General features: G+C 40.9%; 1 protein-coding gene across 3 annotated transcripts in view; it reads left to right on the forward strand.

Moving 5' to 3' along the window:
* The first annotated feature begins 1,757 nt into the window (after positions 1 to 1,757).
* fhdc1 (FH2 domain containing 1) overlaps positions 1,758 to 13,206 on the forward strand; it is an 81,044-nt gene continuing 69,595 nt past the window's right edge. The window contains exon 1 of one of the 3 annotated variants that reach the window (XM_052040013.1): positions 1,758 to 1,888. The gene's annotated coding sequence lies outside the window, so the exon portion shown is untranslated. Of the gene's footprint in view, positions 1,889 to 1,918; positions 2,009 to 2,524; positions 2,654 to 13,206 lie in introns of those variants that run through there. The other 2 variants (XM_052040005.1, XM_052040020.1) reach the window with 2 other exon arrangements.

The raw sequence follows: 13,206 nt of genomic DNA on the forward strand, positions 1-13,206 counted from the left end.
GATATTCATATCCAAATTATTAATATATGACAAACAGCAAGAGTCCAGCCCCAATGCCTGGGTACACCACTAGTCACAGGCTTCCAATTACAAATGCAACCCTCTACCATCATCCTCTGTCTCCTATTAGCAAGCCAACTTTGGATTCAATTTGCCAATTTGCCTATACCTTTAATCTTTTGGATGAGCCTACCAAGTGGGACCTTGACAAAAGTCTTACTGAAGCCTACATGAACTTCAGGCTGGACCTGAACTACTGTGGATATCCTACATCCATGTATTTTGTATCTTCTTACACTCCTTTTTTGTAGTTTTACTTTCTAACTGCCCCCATTAAGCCATCAACTGGATGACCTCTACAACTTATCCCCATAGCAACTCTGGCCTCTACCCTATCGTGGACCTTAGTCCTATCCATCCCTTACCCTCCTCTGCAATTTATAACCAGCTTGTTTTCTCTGTTCCCCAGTTGTGACATCCGGTCTTTGACCTGAAACTTTAACTGTCTCTCTTTCCACAGATGCTGCCTGACCTGCTGAGTGTTTCCAGTATTTTCTGTCTTTAATTCATAATAACACCTTTCGTCCTGTCACATTTTGCCTTACTTTTCCTTATATTTTTTATTTGTATTAAGGCACAATGGAAAATACAAACCTCACATGACACAGATCTGAGTCATTCACACTGATTTGCAGAACTTAGACGAATGATTTGCAGGTTGTCGATAATTTTCTGTTTTACCTTCGTTAAATTTGTTAAGTGCGCCATATTACACATTGTAGACACAATTACACATTGAATTCATCCCAAATCTATGAGGACATTTTGTACTAGAAATGCCTCGATGGATTTATACATAGGAAAGATCCAGCCTAAGCATTTATTAATAACTCCATAAATGAAGGCAGAAATAGCTTAGCGCTGACAGTGCTTGTTTCTTTGATAAATGTACCCAGTGATAAAGGTGAGGTTGACATCGACATGGTGCTGAGGTCTAACAGGAGACGGTGACGTACTATTCGGAGACCTCAATCCCTTCTCGCACCAAACATAGCTCCAGGTGTTATTTGGTGTATTTTAAGGAGATTTTCTTTTTCTTAAATGATTTCCGGAGAGTTCGTGTTTAAAATGACGACCTTGATATTATTTATAAACAAATCAGATGGAAAATATTTAAAGCAGGGTTACTCGTTTCCTAGTAATCTGGGTGGATGCTACCCACGACGTAAGGGCTCTGTAACCACATTACTCCAATCATATTTGCATTATTTATCAAGTAAACCAGCCAGATATAATATTCCATAGTTTAATTCCAATCAGGAAGTCTATTCTTAATGAGTTAGCTTTGCAGACCTAGTTCCTGTACGTACATGCATCAAGGACAATATTGTAAACACTGGACATACTAAATATTGGAGTATCTGCGCCACAGCATTATGACAGTCTTTTATTAGACAGTATAAATTTTAATTGGTAGTCAAAATTTCCTGACATTTTCTTGCGATGTACAATATTTTGTAAGTAATTTACATACCTTTCCGTCTCTTTAGAACAATCTAGTAATAACTTTATAGAGGATGGGATGGAGAGGTTTCAGGGGACGAGGTGTTAAGTGGACCCTGCTGAGGTTTTCTTTAAAGACAACAGAAGCCTCACCGCCAGATGAGAGCAGCGAGAGGTCGGCGCTGCGATCACCTGGCGGAGGGCGGGTCGCTGCCGCGCATGCGCCGCCGCCGCCGCCGGGTTGAGGGGAGAGCGCGAGCTTCCCGGGACCAGCGGCTGCACCGAGAGATCGAGGGAGGGAGGGAGGAAATACAGTCCCTTCACCCCCCCCCTCCTCCCGACGTCCTTGTCTTCCAGCCTGGCCGGCGCGGGGTGAAAGCAAAAGGTAAGCATGCATTCCAGTGTCCGAGAGAACGGGAGATCTGTTGCAGTCCGGTGTGCGGCATCATTGAACTACTGCTGATGCACTTCGTGGAGATCTGCAGTGCAACCGGTTGTTTCAATGGTAATTCAGTCAGTTTCGGAGACCTTCACCAGTCCGATTTTCACTGCACTTGTGCAATATGTTGTTATTTTATTTGTGGTTCATCTGCAGGGATGTTTTAAGTTCTGAGCGGGGACGAGGTGGGGTGGTGGGCAAGTTGTGTGTGTGTGTGTGTGTGTGTAGGGCTACACGGGTTTCTCTGGTCCGTGTATGCATGCCACCCGATGGGTGCTGGGCTCCGGCAACAGTAGGTTTGCCGCCGATCGCACGCCGGCCGGTGGGCCGCCCCTCCGCTCACCTCCAGCCAGCGAAACACCATGGCTGCAGGATCTGCACAGAGAGGAAAAACACGAACCCAGTGAAGTGACCGGCGAAGTAGCCCGATCGGTTTCTGAGGCATTTTTAAAATATTTTCAGTTGTGAATCATTTGGCAAGGAGCATCAAGGTACCAGTAACGTGAGAAACGTGTGGTAACTGGCTGCAGAAAAAGGGGGCCTCGCCACGCCGGTCCTTTCTGTTGACTGCGGCACATTGCATTCACATCAGCTCCCGTGGTTATTTATTGATCCTGGGCGGCTGTCGGGAACTGCTGCCTCGCTCGTCTTTTCTGTTTGGAGAAAGGCTGCCCGGGGAGGTTTTTCACCAGGAGTAAGGCGAGCTCGCAGGTAGGGCGACGAGGGCTGTGCTCGAGGGAGGGAGGGGGTACGGGCTCCTGTTTGTGCCACTTTCTTTTTCATCTCTCAGTGGGGACAAAAGGCTGCTGTTTGGGACTGAGATCACCCGGGTAATTAGGCTGTCAAACAGGGACGATCAGATGAAGGGAGTCAGCAAGGGAAGGGGTGCAGCCAGACTGAGCATAGAAACGGCTGCTAGGGAGTCCGGCGTCGCTTGCTGTGTTCTTTTTCTTTTGGAGATCAGATTTCGCATTCAAGATGCATTGATCGCTAAAAGAAACAGGCAACAACAACAGTGCTTTCCCCCACCCAGCTCTAAACAGACATCCCACAACCCAAGTTGCCGTCAGCGCATGAGTGCTGCCGCCCTGCCGCCTCTCTGCGCGCTGCACGCTCTTTGATCCTTAGATCCCCTTTTAAAGTGCAAACTAGGGAATTAGTCAGGTCAGATGCATGGCTTCTGCGTTTAAAATGTAAACAGACGGTGTTTGTGTAATTATTTTTTTATGTTGCTTCCTAAGCACGCTTGAACAAGTGATAAGAACGGGTTGTAGGAGGGTACGGAACTGTAAGTTTGAGGCTCCGCACTGCGGTTGAGGCAGTAGGTTTGTGTTTAAAATAATTTGAAGAATAACTTCGTGCTGCAGTCCTGAAAATCACTAAATTTAGCAGAACCCAGACTTGTCCTAGATAGATAGATAGATGTCCCCATGGGACAGTCTTCTCTCCTCGAAGCCACGGGGCTCCAGCACTTTTTAAAAAGTCGATGATTTACGTTTAAAAAAAATCAGAATTTTGTGTTGGTTCGTAAATGTAGCATTAAAGTTACAGTAATGCATTAATGCGTTACCCACTCGGGGAAAATGCAATGAGTTGTTTTTGTTTTGAGTTACCACCCACTTCTGCAGCTTTTGGGATGAAATAATACTTCAGTCTGATCAGCATCGAGCCCGCAACAGTTTACAATCCTTTTCGGAAGTGATTGATCTTATGAATTTGGCCACCTTTCATAGAGAGTAAAGGCTGTTAATGTTAGAAAATATGACTTTGAGAGAAATAAGGAAATTATCTCCAAGTATTCGGTTACCCCAACATCGTCTACAGTGATTTGGATCTTTTTTTTCTGTTGTTGCACATCTCTTTTGAAATACCTTGGTATGCTTTTCTATTTTAAGTGCCGGGTTAATATTGTTAATGGACTTGGACGGAAAAAGGTCACTTGAGCGACAAATTGTGCAGAAGTGCGTTCCAAATACAGTGTACGCGAACCATAAACACAAATGATCCCTTCAGACAATAACAGGAATAACTGGAAACCTGCATTGGGAACAAAGGAGGTAAAGAACAGGCATTTATGTAGCACCATAAACAACCTCAGGACATAAAGGACGTCGCAGACTGCTTTTCGACCAATAAAGAACTTTTGAAATGCAGGAAAATATTGTTGATTTTGCTGAAAGTGCATTGATAGTAACACTGTTGCTTGTTTGATTTGTGCAAGTTAGGTGCCCTCCTGCTAAACCACCCATTTTCCAGCTGACAGGGTTGTAGATTTCCTGTGCCATTTTTTAAACCAAAAGAACTCAATTTAAATGACTTGTTGATGAATCTGATAACTGTGAATAAAGTATTACAGCTGACCCTCAAGAATTATGAATGAACACCCCAAGAAACCTGATCATGAGGATCATGTGTTTTATAAGGGAGAAAAATTATGCTTGATAGATCTTAAAATTTTTAGAGGGCAGAGTGCCAAGTAAAGATGATATTTATCCAGATTTCAGGCAAAATACAGCTGAAGAGGTTTTGGTTCATAGAAAAGCACAGAGTGGATTGAGTGCAACAGAGGAGTGTTGGAGTGGTAGAAAGCAGCAGCGGGGAAGGTGCTCAATAGCAGTGCTGGGAACTTACTTTTTTTCTTTGCTGTAAGTAGCACTGTCCCAAATAGACTCGAGTATTGGGTCAGGAAATGGCAAATGGCGTTTGGTGTTGATGAGTGCAAAGTGATGGGAACAGAAAAGAAGAAACCTGGGACTATTAATTATCAGCATTAATGTGCAGACTACAACAGAGGCAGCTAATTAGTATGTATTGTTGATTGTTTTTAAAAACAACCATGCCAGTCAGAAACAAGGTCAGTAGATTTTGAGTTGTATGTGGCAAATTACAGAATATGGTATTGAATCTGTGTGCGCAGTGATTTCTCCGTGTTGGAAGAACTGTGTAGAGAGCCACTATTACAGGAAGGATATCTCACCATCACAAAAGGTTCAGAATAGGCCACCCACATAGCCCTTAACTGTCCAGTCACCAGGAGAGGCTATGGCCACAATTTGTTTACACTGGGAAAGCCTAGAGATTCTATTGAGATACTCTAGTTCCTTGAGCGTATTGACCAGTGCATCCCTGTTTACCATAGCCTGTGATAATGAGTGACATGGGAGGAGGCTCAGCGAAGGGAAGCCATTTGGATAGATCAAATGGTTTCATGCACAGAGAGGTCAATATTTAGAAGGGGCTATCCAGTGAGGCAGTGGGCCCTGATTGTGCCAGTAATTTCAAGGAAGTCAGACAGACTTGTGGTAAGAAAATCAACAGAGGGATATCGGTAGTCAAAATTGTATTATAACGCTGGCCAGATTGATTGAAATGTATCTTCAATATCTTGTACATTCTTTTTGTCCCTTGTTAAAGAGCAGCTGTTATTTTAAGGGGCTTATTACATTAGGTTTTTCTAAAATAAAAGAAAATTGCTAGTTGTGCAGCTTTCATGCATGATAAATAAGAGTGAATTTATAACGATGAATAGTGAATGACTTGTTTCATTTAACATGGTAATTTTACTGGTTTTGCGTACTTTACAGGAATTTCTTTCCTAAGAATCAAATGGCTCTATAGTTACTCAAACTTTCAATGCTTAATCTGTGGTAGTGTGGTTTTTTTGGTTACTCTTTGGTATAAAAGATCTTTGTGCAATATCACGATTTTTTTTCTTGCCAAAATGCCAAACCAGGAATATAGGCCGCTCATGCATTACCCCTGTGAGTTTTAAATAAAAAATGGTTAGATTGCTAATCTTGTTAATAGCATGCTGAGTTTCAGAAATGATATATCCGTTTTCTGTTACTTTTACTCCAGACAACTCATATTCTGAGAGTTGTACACAAATGATACAACTTATGAAGGCAAGACTTTTAAATGTGGTAGTGAATATTGGCGTGCTTGGGAACTGGCAGTGAGGACCATGGGGTGCTGTGTGGTGGGCTGACAAGATTTTTAATGAGGAATCCTAAGAATCAGAAAGTGGCTTTTCACTTTGAAAACACTGCTTGCCCACCCTGGCCCAGTACAATGCACACAATGAAGCATTATGTGCCCTGCTCCTGACTCCCACTGACTATCATGGCATATAATGAGTTAAAAATAAAAATGAAATGATGAAACCACTATGGGTGGAACATTAAAGTGCTGAAGAATAACTGTGGGTATAGCTGACTCTTGAGAGAGAAATTGTGGTGCAACAAGTAATACTATTACAATTGCCATTGTTCGTAGAATAGACTATTCATTGTTCATCCTTTAAACTCACCCGCACCCACATTTACAATAGCCACAGAGTATAGACACTGTTCCCCTGGTATTTGTGGGAGGGCCAAACTATTCACTTTGGTTACAACCATCTTGTGGGCTTTGTTTGCATAAATGTTTGATTGACAGGTCCTTTTAAGTTTGAGCCATATATTTAAACCTCAAATAACAGTTAAATTTTGATAAAGTATTTTAGTGTTCTTGCTCCTGAGATTTGGTCCATCTGAAGCCATCGGACAGAGTAAAGCTGAAAAAGGCTGTTATGGTCAGCAAAATCCACAAGTTTTAATGTTCAGGATGCCTGTGTCTGGTTGAGTATATGTTGTAGCCCAGCACAGGTGAGTATACTGCTGTGATTTTACTCTATGATCTGGTTCTGCCATCTTATCCTTTCACTAGAGTTAGGTAAGTAAATCAGTGGCAGATAAAGTTGAAAGTAGTATTTTAAAGCCATCAAGTATTCTTTAGGATGTAAGTTTAGTGGAATTTACTCAGGGTGATTAACACTTGTAATTATCTTTTTGATGGAGAGAAAACTAGATTCTTCACCAGTTTGTAAAATTCTCTCTATCCTAAGAGAAGGAGCTAAACTTTAGCAGATTATCTTGATCATCCATAACAGACTTATGACCTCCTTGCTTGGTTCACTGTTTTGACATGGTCAAATTCATTCAGTTGTGTTTCTTCCCCTTCACTTAGATAGTGGAAGAATCAGTATAGTGTCCTTTTTAGATGTGGTCAGTGTGCTGGTTTTGTTGAACATTTACGTGGGTTGAGCAGCTTGAAATAAGATTTCTCTAGGCAATTGGGCAGCATATCTGAACTAAAGTTCAGGAAGTGTTGTTAATGGAAGGAGCTCCGTATCTGGGCAACAGTTGATGTCACTTGTACATTAGTGGATGGGGTGGTGGCTGTTGTTGGAGGTGGAGAAGGATGCAATGTGCTCTTACCTATCTGGATAAAGTTTTGGAGCTTGAAGCTGGGCATCTGGAGGGGGAATTGGTGAGAGTACAGTAATGCAGAAGAGGAGAAAGACAAAATAGGAGTATAGGTTCTAAATTGAGGTAACGCTGGTTCTAATAGACTGAGAAGTGATTTAGAATAAAGTGGGCTGGAAATAACTATTTGTAGGTAACTCACTCTGTGAGCCATGGGAAACATTTAAAAAGGAAGTTCAAAGAATTAAAGGTGTATTCCCATATAAAAGTGTAGAGTCCCCCTGGATAACAAAGAGCATAGAGGGTAAAATATGTGAGACACTAATAATATAGCAGAAAACATAAAAGAGATGGAAAGTGTAAGAGTGAAATTAAAGCAGAAATGAGGAAAACAAAGAGGGTATGGAAAAAAAATTGGTGAGTCCAATCAAAAATAAAAATCTGAATGTGTTTCATAATAACAGAATGAGCGAGAGGATGATGAAGGAAAGCATTGGGCCTTTTAGGCAAAAAGGTAACTTTGTGTGACAGAATAAGGTTCTTCAAGAATACTGTCTTCTCAAGAGGGGAACAATGTCTATATGATACCTGTGGACGATGAGTGTGAAAGGAAGTGAAGGGGAAGTATTAAGGAGAGTAGCATCTTTAAAAGTAAATAAATTACCAGGCTTGTATGAAATATACCCTGGGTTGTTAAAAGGGGAGTCAATGAGGGCAACGCATTTAATTTTTAAAAAAGAGAGAAAATCTGATTCAGATGAAAGGTCCTGGACTTGAAATGTTAACTGTTTCTTTTTCCACAGATGCTACCCGACGTGTTTTTCTAACATTTTCTGTTTTTATTTCGGAGCATTTGATGTCTTTTAATGATTCTTCCAAGGCATTGACATGTGACCATGTCCCACATAACAGTAAAAGCCCGTGGGAACCATGGGGAAAAAAGTAAAGGCCAACGGGATCCAAGGGAGAATTTCCAATTGGGTTTATTGGCAGGAAACAAAGAGTAATAGTTAACAGTGTTTTTGTAATTGGAAGGCTATTACTAGTGGGGCTTCACAGAGTTCAATACTCAGTCCCTTACATTTTGTACTATCTTTTGATGATTTAGTCTTTAAATGTAGTGGATATGATTTAAAAAAAATGTCAATAGGTTAATTTTTTTAATGTCGGATTCTGTCGCACACCAGTTACCATGCAGGCATGAGAAAGCAATGTCTTGGCAAAGAATTCCAAGACAACTGGAGACCAAGCTCTGCTGCAGGCTTTGCACACATGAAAGGTAGCAGGACAGGTCAATAAGTGGTTTAACTGGCATACGTAATGCTTTCCTTTATTTGCTGAGCTGTAGAATATAAAAGCCCATGCTAGAACTGTGTAGAATAGTAGACCTCTGCTTTGAGTGGTGGAGCAGGTGCAGAAGAGATTTATGAGGATGTTACCAGGATTGGAGATTTGTAGTTATAAGGAAAATATTGAATCAGGTAAAATTGGTTTTCTTTGGAACAAAGAAAGCCGTGGGAAGACTTAATTTAGATGTATTAAATTTGAGGGGCATAAATAGATAATATTTACCCTATGTCCCATAAGAAGGAATTAAAAAATCTGGGAGCATAGATTTTGAGTAATTGGTGAAAGAATTAGAAAGGAGAAGTGGAAACATTTTTACGCCAATAGGATGGCAGGGTGTGAATCTAACCTGAAAGTGTGGTAGAGGCAGAATCCATCATCATATTTAAGAAGTACTTAGATGTATACTTGAAAGGCTGTGACCTACTGGGTGGTGGGATTGGGCTAGTGAATCTCACATAGCTTCCTTCTGTGTCATAAACTTTCTGTAATTCAACAAATAATACCTATCCATTGTTTTAATGGTATTTTACTTAAAATGTAGAGAGCACCATTTCTATTTCATTTTTCCTTTTCACTGAAAGTGTTGATTTCTTGTTTTGTTTCCATTCTTCGAATGCCTTTCAGTGTCATGTTCAAGTTGTGCTCTTCAAATGTGAGTCTCTGGCAAGTTTTGGTGGGTTACTTGACTGTGGTGATATCTCACCATGAATTCTGTCACCATGAATTCACCATGAATTCTGTCCTCAACTAATGACTCTGCACACACTTTCATAGGATCTCAATCTTTTGTGAAAACCTCGATGGTTTTAACAGAAAAAATTGCAATGATGTTCACTGTAATGATTCTTCTATTACCCAAAATAAGATTTGCTACTTGAACATAGATATGGATCGAAGGCTCTCAGTTTGGTTGGTCTTTGCTTGAATCAGCTGTCAGGCTCTTTAATTGGAGGAGCAAAATCTGTAGTGTGAGCAACTTGTCATCTTGCATTTGTATGTCTTGTGTATGCATTTCAGTCTAATTGGTGGATTGTCTGAACAGTAGATTAGATGAGGTTTAATAATCTTTCAGATCACAGTAAAGTTAGATCAACAGTTGAAATCAGTATTTCTTATCTTCAGCAATACCATTTATCTGAATGTAATTTCTTGAATCTTGTGTGTTCCATCTACCTCACAGCACCTTTCAATCTGACAGCTTCTCAGCTTTAGTGAGCTCTGTTTTTCAAACCAGGTCTCCAGTGTCAACTCTCAGGCAAAATAATCCCTTCCTCAGCAGAAACCATCCTCTGAATTAGGCAATAATTCATGATGTTTAATTAAGAGTTGTTGAATCAGCAGAGTGTAAAGGGTCACAAATGTCAAACCATCTTCCATAGTCTCCAGGGTGCTGATCCAGATGCATTATCTGAAAACCGTTTTGCACTTATTAGACCTGTGAAGTTAATCCTCATGAAAGAGAACTTTTGCTTAACACTACAACTCTTAGCTTGCATTGCACAAAAGATCCCAAGTGGCATTTGTGAAGTCCTGAAAAGTGACAGGTGTTTGCCTCATCAGACTTCTCCCCATGGCAACTTAACTGGATGCCTACTCAAATCTTATTTCCATAAGTTATTTATATTCTTTTCAAATACTTATCCTGCCCTTTCAAATAATTTTACAAATCGTGGTCAAGTGCTCCATCCTCTAACAACAGTGTTCTTGTGATAGTCCTGGTTTAATGACCCCTGCTGTTGTTTCACTAACCAGTGTCCTCAGGCAACCTGCATTAGATCCCTCCTTTCTCCAAACTCTCAATCGTTAAACTATCCCAGCCTTCATTACTCAGTTGAAACACGTTTTCTCTCGTCTACCCACCCCCTTTCCCATGACACCAGGCTTCCATTCTTGGCTTCTTCCTGACCCTGATGTCTGGATGCAGTTGAAACTCCTATGGAGTGCTGGTGTGCATCTGTCCTTCAGATTATATACAATGAACTGCTTCCTATTTGTATTTTTCAAATGGTGAAAATATATCAAATTTATTATTTTTCAGTATTTGCTGATCAGCAAAGCAAATCATCAAGCAAATTTATCTAGTAAGCATAAGAGCAATCCAGATGGGAAAGGACACAGGTTTTACTTCTTGATTTAGGCCGAATCATCTGATTCAGCCTGTAGGGTTGGCAGTGAAAGGTTAGGGTACCTAGGCTAGAGGTCTCAACATTGGGCAAGCAGAGATCAATATGTACTGTCATGTTAAACAAAACTACTTTGTGAAAATGCAGGGGAACAACGTGAGCTTGTGAAATCACATCCTGGCAAGGATTAGGAAATTGACAGGACCAGAAAGTTTTTCATGATTGCATGGAGTGCTTATGATATTCCCCATAACACATAATTTGTTTCCATTTCAATTTGAAAATAATAGAACAGCTTTGTTGGTGAAAAATGATCCTAAAAGGTAGATCTATTCTTGCCCTCTCCCCTCACTAAATTTGGAGATCTGCTATTGTCCAGGTGCATAGAAAGGCAAAAGGAGATGAAGAGCAGTCAGGTCTGTGCTTGTTGGACTGCCCTTGGATTTCCTGGAACTCCACAGGCTGAACATAACTTGGCTTGTATACCTGCCTGTTAGGAATTGGTATTTTAATAAGTTGGAAGGACGATTCCCAACTTTCCACATTCTTCCAGATATACAGTGGCATGCAAAAGTTTGGGCACCCCTGGTCAAAATTTCTGTTACTGTGAATAGCTAAGCGAGTAAAAGATGACCTGATTTCCAAAAGGCATAAAGTTAAAGATGACACATTTCTTCAATATTTTAAGCAAGATTACTTTTTTATTTCCATCTTTTACAGTTTCAAAATAACAAAAAAGAAAAAGGGTCCGAAGCAGAAGTTTGGGCACCCTGCATGGTCAGTACTTAGTAACACCCCCTTTGGCAAGTGTCACAGCTTGTAAATGCTTTCTGCAGCCAGCTAAGAGTTTTTCAATTCTTGTTTGGGGGATTTTTGCCCATTCTTCCTTGCAAAAGGCTTCTAGTTCTGTGAGATTCTTGTGTCGTCTTGCATGCACTGCTCTGTTGAGGTCTATCCACAGATTTTCGATGATGTTTAGATCGGGGGACTGTGAGGGCCATGGCAAAACCTTCTGCTTGTGCCTCTTGATGTAGTCTATTGTGGATTTTGAGGTGTGTTTAGGATCGTTATCCTGTTGTAGAAGCCATCCTCTTTTCATCTTCAGCTTTTTTACAGATGGTGTGACGTTTGCTTCCAGAATTTGCTGGTATTTAATTGAATTCATTCTTCCCTCTACCAGTGAAATGTTCCCCGTGCCACTGGCTGCAACACAAGCCCAAAGCATGATCGATCCACCCCCCTGCTTGACAGTTGGAGAGGTGTTCTTTTCATGAAATTCTGCACCCTTTTTTCTCCAAACATACTTTTGCTCATTGCAGCCAAGAAGTTCTATTTTAACTTCATCAATCTACAGGACTTGTTTCCAAAGTGCATCAGGCTTGTTTAGATGTTCCTTTGAAAACTTCTGATGCTGAATTTTGTGGTGAGGACGCAGGAAAGTTTGGAGAAAAAAGGGTGCAGAATTTCATGAAAAGAACATCTCTCCAACTGTTAAGCACGGGGGTGGATCGATCATGCCTTGGGCTTGTGTTGCAGCCAGTGACACGGGGAACATTTCACTGGTAGAGGGAAGAATGAATTCAATGAAATACCAGCAAATTCTGGAAGCAAACATCACACCGTCTGTAAAAAAAAAAGCTGAAGATGAAGAGGATGGCTTCTACAACAGGATAACAGTCCTAAACACACCTCAAAATCCACGATGGACTACCTCAAGAGGCACAAGCTGAAGGTTTTGCCATGGCCTCACAGTCCCCCAACCTAAACATTATTGAAAATCTGTGGATAGACCTCAAAAGAGCAGTGCATGCAGGACGGCCCACGAATCTCACAAAACTAGAAGCCTTTTGCAAGGAAGAATGGGCAAAAATCCCCCAAACAAGAATTGAAAGACTCTGAGCTGGCTGCAGAAAGTGTTTACAAGCTGTGATACTTGCCAAAGGGGGTGTTACTAAGTACTGACCATGCAGGGTGCCCAAACTTTTGCTTCAGGCCCTTTTCTTTTTTTGTTATTTTGAAACTGTAAAAGATGGAAATAAAAAAGTAATCTTGCTTAAAATATTGAAGAAATGTGTCATCTTTAACTTTATGCCTTTTGGAAATCAGGTCATCTTTTACTCGCTTAGCTATTCACAGTAACAGAAATTTTGACCAGGGGTGCCCAAACTTTTGCATGCCACTGTAACTGTTGAAGATTTTAATAGAGAGGCACCTGAAGAATGTTGATACAAGGGCCTGTTCATTGACCCTAACAGTCCAGGGTCCTGGGAATTGTTGGTAGAAGATGCAATAAGTGTCAAATTCAAAGTCAAGTTTACTGTCATATGCACAAGTACACATGCGCAGGCGCAATGAAAAACTTACTTGCAGCAGCATCACAGGCACATAGCATCAGATACACAGCATTCATGAGAAAAACATAAACATAAATTATACAAAATTATATAAGAATTATACAGTGGACTGGGTATTTATTTTCAGAAGCACTGTCTGCTGAATGTTCTTTAGCAATAGCCAGAAGTCTCCGGTGTCTGTGGACAGGTGC

Source organism: Pristis pectinata, chromosome 2 (genome assembly GCF_009764475.1).
Source record: "Pristis pectinata isolate sPriPec2 chromosome 2, sPriPec2.1.pri, whole genome shotgun sequence".
Taxonomy (NCBI): domain Eukaryota; kingdom Metazoa; phylum Chordata; class Chondrichthyes; order Rhinopristiformes; family Pristidae; genus Pristis; species Pristis pectinata.